Source organism: Herpailurus yagouaroundi, unplaced genomic scaffold (genome assembly GCF_014898765.1).
Source record: "Herpailurus yagouaroundi ecotype Mexico unplaced genomic scaffold, PumYag 77, whole genome shotgun sequence".
NCBI classification, from domain to species: Eukaryota; Metazoa; Chordata; class Mammalia; order Carnivora; family Felidae; genus Herpailurus; species Herpailurus yagouaroundi.
Genome location: NW_024412388.1, coordinates 99,455,963 through 99,465,831, shown reverse-complemented (window position 1 = coordinate 99,465,831; position 9,869 = coordinate 99,455,963). Strand labels below are relative to the sequence as shown.

Below are 9,869 nucleotides of genomic sequence, written 5' to 3'. Positions count from 1 at the left end.
ATCCCAAGCAGGCTCTGCACTGGAGCCCAACGCGGGGGCTCTAACTCATGAACCATGAGATCATGACCTGAGCCAAAATCAAAAGTCGGACACTTAACCCATTTCACCGACTGAGCCACCTGGCTGCCCCTCTCCTAGCACTCTTGATCTCAGTAGAGAGACCGTTCCTCCCAGAAGCCACGCATTTTTAGGAATTCTGATTGGTGCCGCTTGATCACATAGCCCACCCTGGATCAGTGAGTGAAGCCCCTAGATAAAGCACTCTGATTGGCCAACTGGGTCACGTGTGCACTCACACATCCACAGAGAAGGTAGTGCCCCATGACTCACCGCCCCATGGGAGCTCTGCAAACACTTTTTTTTTTTTCTTGCTTCCACACCCTAAATGCAACAGTTGGCCATGCTTCGGTCCTTGGTGAGTGTGGATTCTGTAGCCAAACTGCTTTGCCTTGAATTTTAACCCCACCCGCTTGTTAGCTGTGTCCCCCTTGGGCAAATTACCCTGGGCTCCAAGTTTCTCACCGGCAAAACAGGGAAAATAGTACCGACATCATAGTATTATTCCGAAGATGAACCGAGGGAATATGTACAAAACTGTGTCTGGCACATGGTAAGTGCTGTGTAAGTGCTAACTATCCATCACCACCATCGTCACCATCGTCGTCACCATGCCTCCGGGGTCAGTCGAACAGCCAAGAGCCTAAACTCCCTGTTTTTGAAAGGAAACTCAGAAGGAGAAAGGCAGCCTAGTTCATACCTCCTAAATAAGCCTTTGAATGTTTCTTTCTCAGAGAAATACTGGAGCCACTTTTACCAGCAGATCCACAAGGAATTCAGCACTGGTACACAGTTGAAGATCAACAGATAGACTATGGTCAGAAGGTTGAGGCTTTAGACTTCAAAGAGGATCCCTTCTCATTATGTGAAAATGAATGGCATTTTCTGCATTCGCAAAAGGATAGGTCAGCATCCTAAAAGAACTTGCACGCATCCAGCCCTCCTCCTGATTAGTCACGGCGCTTAAAAATCTGAGAGAGACAAGCATCCTTTGTGGACTTGTACGTTATAGCCCTGTCTGTTAGACTTTGCCACAACTGTGTGCACTTTGAGATACATAAACCCAATTAAAGTGTGTCCGGCTTTGAAAGCAGAGGGGAGATAAGGCCTCTGAGAGCAGCTTTCTCATTTTATGCTCTTTACCAAGCCACTTGACTTTTTGCCACCTCATTCCGGGCAGTTAGATCTTGGGTCACGTGGGTGGGTGACCTACCATGAGGTTAAAAACCCCAGCAAGAGTTGGAAAGCAAGCTCATTAAGAAACAAAAATCACACAGGCACAGGCATGTGAGTATACGTAGGGCCTGTTTCTCCAAAGATGTGTTTTGGGAGTTAGAAGTTCTTGATCGGGCATTTGAGGTGACCAGCTCAGTATCCATGTCTATTTCCATTTTCTGCCATCAAACCCCGAGAAGTGCCCCTACTCAAAAGCAGAAAATGAGCGAGCTATTTTGGTGACATCCCCTACAAGCAAATACCACTCAGATCCTCAGATATCTGACCATACTGAAAGTCTTCTCTTTGACTTTCTGCCAAGTGTAACAATAGCTTTACAGAGTTTTTTCTCCAGGGAGGTGCATTCAAAAATAAGTAGCTGTCATTTGCTGAGCACCTCTTGCGTAAGCGGCCTATCTTAGCTATCTTAGAAGTTCCCTATCTTCTACTACAATCAGTAACTGACCACATGAGATAGAGAAATGGAGGAGCTCCTGTTGTCCCAGCTCTCGGTTTGGATATCCTTGGCCAGAGCCCCAGACATACGGACCAGTGAGCAAGCCTCCAGGTGATTCTAGTTCCCAAACTTGGAGCCACAACAGCCCATGCTGAGTGGAGCAGAGCTGAGCTGTCCCTCCCCAGGGCAGGTGGAAGGTTCGTGAATGAAGTACATTTGGTTGTTGTTTTATCCCATTCGATTAGGGGTAGTGTGTGACATTGTGATGGAGAATACGAGTGATGAGGATAAAATTGCTTTACTTACAAGATGGTTGTGAAGCAGTAAGAATGTACATGAAGTTCATGTACATTTTATTATTTATTTATTTTATTTATTTATTTATTTTTGTTCATGTACATTTTATTTATTTTTTTTTAATTTTTTTTTCAACGTTTATTTATTTTTGGGACAGAGAGAGACAGAGCATGAACGGGCGAGGGGCAGAGAGAGAGGGAGACACAGAATTGGAAACAGGCTCCAGGCTCTGAGCCATCAGCCCAGAGCCCGACGCGGGGCTCGAACTCACGGACCGCGAGATCGTGACCTGGCTGAAGTCGGACGCCCAACCGACTGCGCCACCCAGGCGCCCCTCATGTACATTTTAAAGTATTGCACAAACACAGTTATCACAGGACAACGCAGGGAACACACAAATACATCTATGTCCACATGCCAAAGTTTCCAGCTACGTCCCACAGAGGAGCCGGATTTCTAGATTTGCCGATCTTGACTGGCATCTCTCAGGGGCTCCTGATAGAGTGAAAGTGAAAGCAGGCCCGAACATTCATGAAGATTCCGGAATACCGTAAACATTTTATAATTAACAAATCAACATTTTTATAAAAAAAAATATAATGGGATATTCGCAATGTGACCAAAGGATTTATAAAAAAATGAATTCTTAGTGCACCGCAGAGAGGCCCAGCCTGGTGATGAGACACCCGCGTGAGGCTGCATGACCAGCATCTCTCATTCTGTCAGTGTCTCCGTGCCTATGCAAACTCATTTGGAAGTGGCGTCCAAAGTGTACATCTGAGGCCATTGTGAATGTGAATCCCGAACAGTTGAGCCAGGCATGTGACAAGCCCCGAGCTGGACACCCTTGGTCTCTGGCAGGCCCATTTCTGATGGTCTGAGCCACCAGGACCATCAGCTCCTGGGTGACTGCGTGGTCCCCTCGGGCTCTGGGGGCTTTTTCATCCTCCTCCCAACCAAGAGACCTCTCTTTCTTTGCTGCCCAGGGTCGAGAGAGTTTAAAAAAAAAAAAAAAAAAAAAACCACCTTTTTTTCCCCCCTCCTTTTTTCTTGCTTTTCTCCTTTCCCAGCCTTCCTCCTACCAGGCCTCCAAGATTCCTCTATGAGACGTTGTTTTCTCCCTTCAGCGCCATTTAGTCTCTCTTAGTGTAAACAACAATAGCGACCAGCGCAATTAACACTTGAACGGTAAGCTGCAGCTTGCCGAGCATTTTCACAGACCTCCTCTTATCTCAGCCTCACATCCAACAGATCAGTATTATTCTCATGTAGTTATTATTATAATTTCAAGTTTGCATGGAAAGAACAAGGCTCCTCGAGGTGAAGAGACTTGTCTGAGATCAAATAACCCGCAAGTGGGAAGCCCGGATGCTGATGCAGGTACTGAGCTGACTCCCATCGTCTTTCCACTGTCAAGTTTATCCCTGCGGGTAGACAGAATGGCACCTCTCCTTACACAAGTAATTATCGCGATGGTTGTTGTCATTGTTTATCAGCTTGGGTTCCCTCAATGTGCCTTTGTTTTCTTTTCTGTGAAAATAATTTTATATTTACAGAATAGGATTACATAATGGAAACCTACTGGGAATTAGCACAAATTTTAAATCTCAGTTTACCCACTAGTGCCTGGGTTTTCTATGTGTAAAATATAACAACAACAACAACAACAACAACAATACTAATAATAAAATTACTATGGTTACAAACCAATAGTAAAGAACAAAAGTTTATAGTGTTTAGTATTTAACAACTTGCAAGGTACTTTCATACACAATATTGCATTTGATCTTCACCCTTTCCCAGTAAACAGTATGCCTGTTTTATGGAACAACTGAACTTCACAGAAGCGAAATGGCGAGTTCACATTCTCTCAACAAATAGAAGTTGCCCTGTGATTTGTACTAAAGGTTTTGGCTTGTTCTCTACCTTTCCTGGTACCTCCAGCATGGCCTGACTCAGGGTGGGAGAGAATATCACTTATTCTGTGTCCTGGGGCAGCGCTGCTGAAACTCCATCATGTACAACAACCACCTGGAGAGCTGTTGAAACAGATTCCTGGGCCCAACCACCCTGATTCAGGAGGTCGGGGATTTAGGACCCTAGCATCTGCATTTCCAACAAGCTTCTAGCTCATGTCGCTACTTGCCGTCTGTGGACAATACTTCGGATAGGGCTGATAGAGCAAAAGTGACTCATCCCTCAAAACTTAGTCCTATTATCTCTACAGGAGGGTAACAGTAGTACCTACCTCACAGGGTGCAATGAAATTATGTGGGTAAAAGCCCTTTTACACCTGCTGATAATGTATTATGCGAAATATACTTGAAAGTTGAAAGATAACATCAAAAACATTCTTACACAGACCTCAGGGGTGCTATCCACATAATGCTCTATGCACACGGTGCCCATGGGTTTGTGTGACAGGGAGGTATTGGGTAAATGAGAACCCACTCCATTCAGCTCATCGTTAAGAACTTTTAGATGGCATTCCATTCGAAACCCAGTCCACACTCAGGACGCCTACCTCCCCAGTGATAAGGAGCGTAGAGCACAGCTGATTTCCGCTCTGTGGCAGCTGGCATCCCGGGAGTGTGATTACACTCCCCACTTGGGGAACACTGACCAGGCCTGGGCAGAAGAGGGGGGGGGAAAAGAACCAGGAATCCCACATCCTCACCCCCTACCACGTGGGCTTCTCTTTTTCCGCACGAGCCTTGGTCAAGCAGCCACACTGAAGTGCAGAGTTTTTCCTTTTCTTGCTTAGTCTAGTTCAGGAATTACTGGGGACTTGAAAGTGCCAACAAGCGGTCAGCGAAGGGGGAGAGGAGCCAGGGCAAAGGGCCCCTCAAACCACATGTGAGTTCAGCAACCTCTGAGTGAGAGAAAATCAGCCCCATGAGGATTCGCTTACTCCTCAGCTTTGGAGTCAGAAAGTGTCATGTCGCCATCACTGTCACTTATTAGCAGTGTGAATGTTTGTGGGTTACTGTGCCTCCTTGAGATGCAGTTTCTTTACTGTAAAAGAAGATTAATAATGTCCCAATGCCCAGGGCACTCGGTGGACTGCAGCTATTGAAAGGGCGGGACTACGCCGGCCGACTCCATCTTGTTCTGTGTCCTTCACCTTGACCACGCCTCCTCCCCTTGAGTAACCTCCCGCTCACCCGTTCAAACTTCCCAATCAAAACAAGCCCGGGGATCTTCGTAACAGGACTCCGACCCTTCCCCAGCCAATCGGCCGAGGCCACGACCCTTCCCCAGCCAATCGGCTGAGGCCACAGCCATTACCTCACCAACTGCCCCTAGACCCCAATAAAACCTTTGTGCTTTTGAAACTCGCTCTCTCTCCCCAGGTATCTCACCGCTGCGTCGGTGCAGGTTGGGGATTGAGCTCGAGCTAGCTCTAATAAAGGCTCTTTTGCTTTTGCATCGGACTCGGCTCCCTGGTGGTCTTTGGGGATCACGAATTCTGGGCATAACACTATCAGCATCATCGTCGTCATTCACTCAACCAGGATGTACCGTGCACATTCTATGTGCCAAACAATATGTTAGGCACTAGCGATATGGAGGTAATAAACACAACACCGTGCCTGTCCTGGAGCAACCCCTAGTCCAGTGTGGGGAGACAGAAATAAGTACAACTCATGTTGTGGGTGTTCGCAATACATGCACAGAGTACACAAATAAGGGAAATTGGCAGAGAGTGTTAAGACCGTTCTGCAACTAACAGCTTCCTGATTGCTCGCCCTTCCCTTCCATGTACCACCCACCGCCCCAGTCCTGAGAAGGCTCATCTACGTGGATAATTGTCCTAGGTCGATATTCCCTGAGCATCCCTGAACTTCTGCCTGCTGAGCCCTTGCCAGCCCAAATCGACATCTACTGGGGTGAATTTACACTGTCCACTCGGCATGCTGTGTCCACACAAGGCATTTCATTCAGGTTTGGAAAGTTACAGGCTGACGCAGCTCTGGAGGGTTGTTTGACTTTTTTTTTTTTTTTTTTAAATGTTTCATTTCTTTCCTTTTAGGATCTGTGCCCTAGTTGTTCTGGGAAACTTGTGACCTCTCTGTGTTTTTAATTGGAAGATGTCATTTTTCCATGGCAACCTATCTTGATGTCCTAAATAGAGAATCTGTAAAATCAGTTTCTCTCTGAAGGGCCACACGGTTGGAATGGGGGGCTGTCCAAGAAGCGCTGATGCCCAGGCCTGGTGGCTCCACCCCTGGGGAAGTTCCCCCACGCAGAGAAACACCACCAGGGTCTCCTGCTACAACAGACCTGTACCACGGTGGGCCCCACCAGGAATTCTCTCGGGTTGGGCTCATAAAACCCAGTTGTTGATGGTTGAAGGGGGAGAATTTGCACTTTCTGATGGCATGGGAACAAAACCATGTCAGCCATGAATTATGGTGTCGCCAGGGCCAAGAGCCCATAGGTAATAACATCGAAGCCAGAAAAACATTGATGGGAAACCATTGAAATCAACCCAAGTTCCATGGAGGCCGAATCTGAACTCACCCTTTCACAGCACCTCACCTCCTGAGGGGAATGAATGTCCTCAGGAAATGATGAAGAAAATAGAGGAATTTTGTACCACACTGTGTAAGTCACTGCTGAGGAAACAGTAGTTAAATCACTTGGCAAATAAGGGATCAGTTTCCAATAAACGCCCCGATTTTTGTGATTCTGTTTTTCCTTTCTTCTATTTTTTTTTTAAAGCATAGTTTCCATTCAGTGCGGAATGGGTATGTTGATAAACACATGTTGACAAAACAGAAGTCAACCTGACCGTGGAGATTATATTGGTGCATTTTAAAATGAAATGGTAAAATGATATGCCAAGTGTTTCTTCTATACTTGATCTAGGTAGAAGGGTGCCAGAGTGACCTGCTCATTCTGGATACACGGTGAAACCCCAGCAGGTGCTGGGCACCACCACCAACAGCTAACACCTGTTGACTTACTATTTCCAAGAACTGTTCGAGGGCTGTGTATATTTTAATGAAGGATTCATAATCATCATGTCAAGAAGCTTCCCTCATTGACTACTTATTATGTGACAAGAACTGTGAAAAGTGTCTGCACGTCTAACTAATTTCATATTCGCTATTGTTTTCCCCAATTTGAAAACCGGGAAATTGGGATGTAGCGAGGTTGGGTGACTTTCCCAAGGCCACAGTCTGGATATAAAACCAGGCAGCATGGGCTCCAGCATCTGTCTGTACTTGTAACTGCTATAAATACCACTCTTTCTTGCCCCGCGTAGGAACGTTCTGGAAACAGACAAGCATGGTTGATGTGCTGAGCTCATTCCCATTTCTGGACCTTACAGGGACTCTTCCCTCTGCCTGGAATGCCTTCCTTACCTTTGTCTTTGCTTGACTGGCCCCTTCTCATCATTCAGGGCTTGGCTCTGACGTATTTCTTGAAGTGTTCTTCCTGACCCCCATGTCAAAGCAGCCCTCCCCACCTCAAGCCCTAGTTACTAAGTCTCATTTCTTGTTTTGGTTCTTTCGGTGCTTTTCACTGCCAGAAATTGCCCTGTGTTTTATGTGTTGGTTCTCCCCCATGACCGGGATGGAAGCTCCAGGATGATCGAGACCTCACTACCATGTCCCTGGCTCACAGAAGAGTGTTTGGCACAGTTAGGCACTCAGTGGCTATTTGTTAAATACACGAATGGGGCATACTGTTATTGACTTTCATCTTGAGCACCAATCATAATGATGATAATGCAGCAGCAGCCACAATACTCACAGGAAATAATAATTAAATGTTTATTATGAGTCATATGCTGGGCCAAATGTTTCTCATCGATTCCTATGAGGTAGATACCATTATTGCCTCCATTTTGCAGAGGAGGAAACTGAGGCTTCGGGTATGCCATGCCGGGGTCATCAGGAGGCTGAGAAACCCTCAGGGACACGTCAATACCCATGACAGGAAGAACACGAAGTTCCTGTTGGTGAAGGAAAGGATGAAGCCAGTCGGACCCACCACGGCAAGTCCCCAGGGCCCTGAGGCCTCCGCTTCCTTCTCAGTTAAAGAGGGAAAGTCGAAGCTTTCTAACCAAGAAGTGTCAGGGTCCAGAATGCAGCACGGTACAGTAGACAGGACCCGGGCGCTGGCTTTGGGAATAACTGGGTTTGAATTCTGACCTTGTCCCTTAGCAGCTGTGTAAGTGTGGGCAGCCTCTTGATCTCTTTAAGCCTCGGTTTCTCCACCTGTGAAAAGGGGTAGCAGTCTGGACCGGTCTGCTCTGCAGAGATGCCGTGAGGAGCCCACGAGGTAGGTCTGTAAAAGCAGCTAGCACGATCACTGGTGCATGGTCAACCCTCGAGAGATAGCGCTTTCTCTCCTCCATTCCTGTGCTGCAGCTTATTCAACATTTACCACCCCCCACCACAAAAAAAAAAAAAAAAAAAAAAAAAAAACAACCTGGATGTTTGAATTCCGTGTCCTCAGATGAAGCCAAAATCTATAGGTCTGTCTGTAGTCTTTGACCTCATTAAAGGAAGGCTGGAAAGCGAGATTAAAAAAAAAAAAAAAAAAAAAAAAAAAAAAAAAAAAAAACAGGAAAAAGATTTCAAGGAAGAAAATAGAAACTTTTTTGACAGGGGGTGAAAAATGTGTGGGAGGAGAGGATATTGCAGGAACCACATAACAAGAAGAGCCCCACTGAGGGGGGAAGAAAAATGGTGTCAGTCAAGGATAAGTCATTGAGGACATGGTGTTTCCTCTGCTCTGTTTGGAGCCGGACGCGCTGCGGGGTGAGTCCCAGTAGCGGGCCAACCGCCCTTGGAAGCTGCAGGCCTCCTGGGAGCGGACGGTCACTTCAGAGCGGCCACGAGTGCACCTGCCAGGTGAGGCCTGACCCGAGGCCCGAGCGGGGCGGGGGCGAGGATCCGACACTGTGCTCAGCTGCTTTCCAGCTTCTGAAAACACCTCCAGCCCTCTATGGCAGAAGACTTTCTTGGGTCAGGCAAGTGTGAGGTGAAAAGGTAATTAAGTGAGAGGTTGACGGGCTGATCAAATTCTGAGGATTTCACAGAATGGCTGGGGCACATACCGAAATGGATGTTGAACTTATTTTTAAGTTGATTTTTGTTTCCTCCAGGGAGGGAGAAAACCAAGCCTCACCCGCGAGGCCGTCCCTTCTCCCTCACGCAGAGGATGGTGGGAACTGCTTGGCTTCCACCTGGGCCTGCGGTTGGAGGGAGAGGATCGCCCTCTCGGCACGGCGGGCTGGGCTCTGGGCCTGGTGCCCCCGCAAGGTGAGGCTGTGCGGGAGTGACACGGCCCCGCTGTGACCACGCCTGACGCGGATCCGGCGCAGGGGTCCTCGGTCTGCGTTTCAGCAAGATCCCACCTCAGGTCATGCGCGCGCACCTTCCAGTTTCAGAAGCGCTGAGCTAAAAACAAAACAAACAGGCAAAAAAACCCACCCAAGCCTTCCCACTTCTCTCAAGGAGTCCCTGCGATCACAGGAAGGGAAATTCTCCGATGGCAACAGCCGAACCACAGGGTGAACTGTGTGTTTGCCAACCGCCATTCAATCAAGCTGGGGTCTCTCATTATGGGGAATAAATCCAATCTCGGGCTTAACTTCAGTCTTTCTGGAAAAAAAAAAACAAAACCAAACAAAAAAAACTTCTCAGGGCACCTGGGTGGCTCAGTCAGTTGAGCGTCCGACTCTTGATTTCGGGTCAGGTCACGATCTCGTGGTTCGTGAGTTCGAGCCCCTCATTGGGCTCTATGCTGGCGGTGTGGAGCCTGCTTGGGATTCTCTCTCCCTTTCTCTCTCTGCCCCTCCCCTGCTTGCTCTCTTCTCCCTCTC

General features: G+C 47.5%; 1 long non-coding RNA gene across 1 annotated transcript; it reads right to left on the bottom strand.

The window, feature by feature from the left end:
• Positions 1-7,719: 7,719 nt before the first annotated feature.
• On the bottom strand, positions 7,720-8,571 carry LOC121018725 (uncharacterized). Its single transcript, XR_005785305.1, has 3 exons — positions 8,471-8,571; positions 8,191-8,256; positions 7,720-7,991 (listed from the first exon to the last, which is right to left on the bottom strand). It is a non-coding gene; the product is annotated as an uncharacterized LOC121018725 (long non-coding RNA).
• Positions 8,572-9,869: the final 1,298 nt, after the last annotated feature.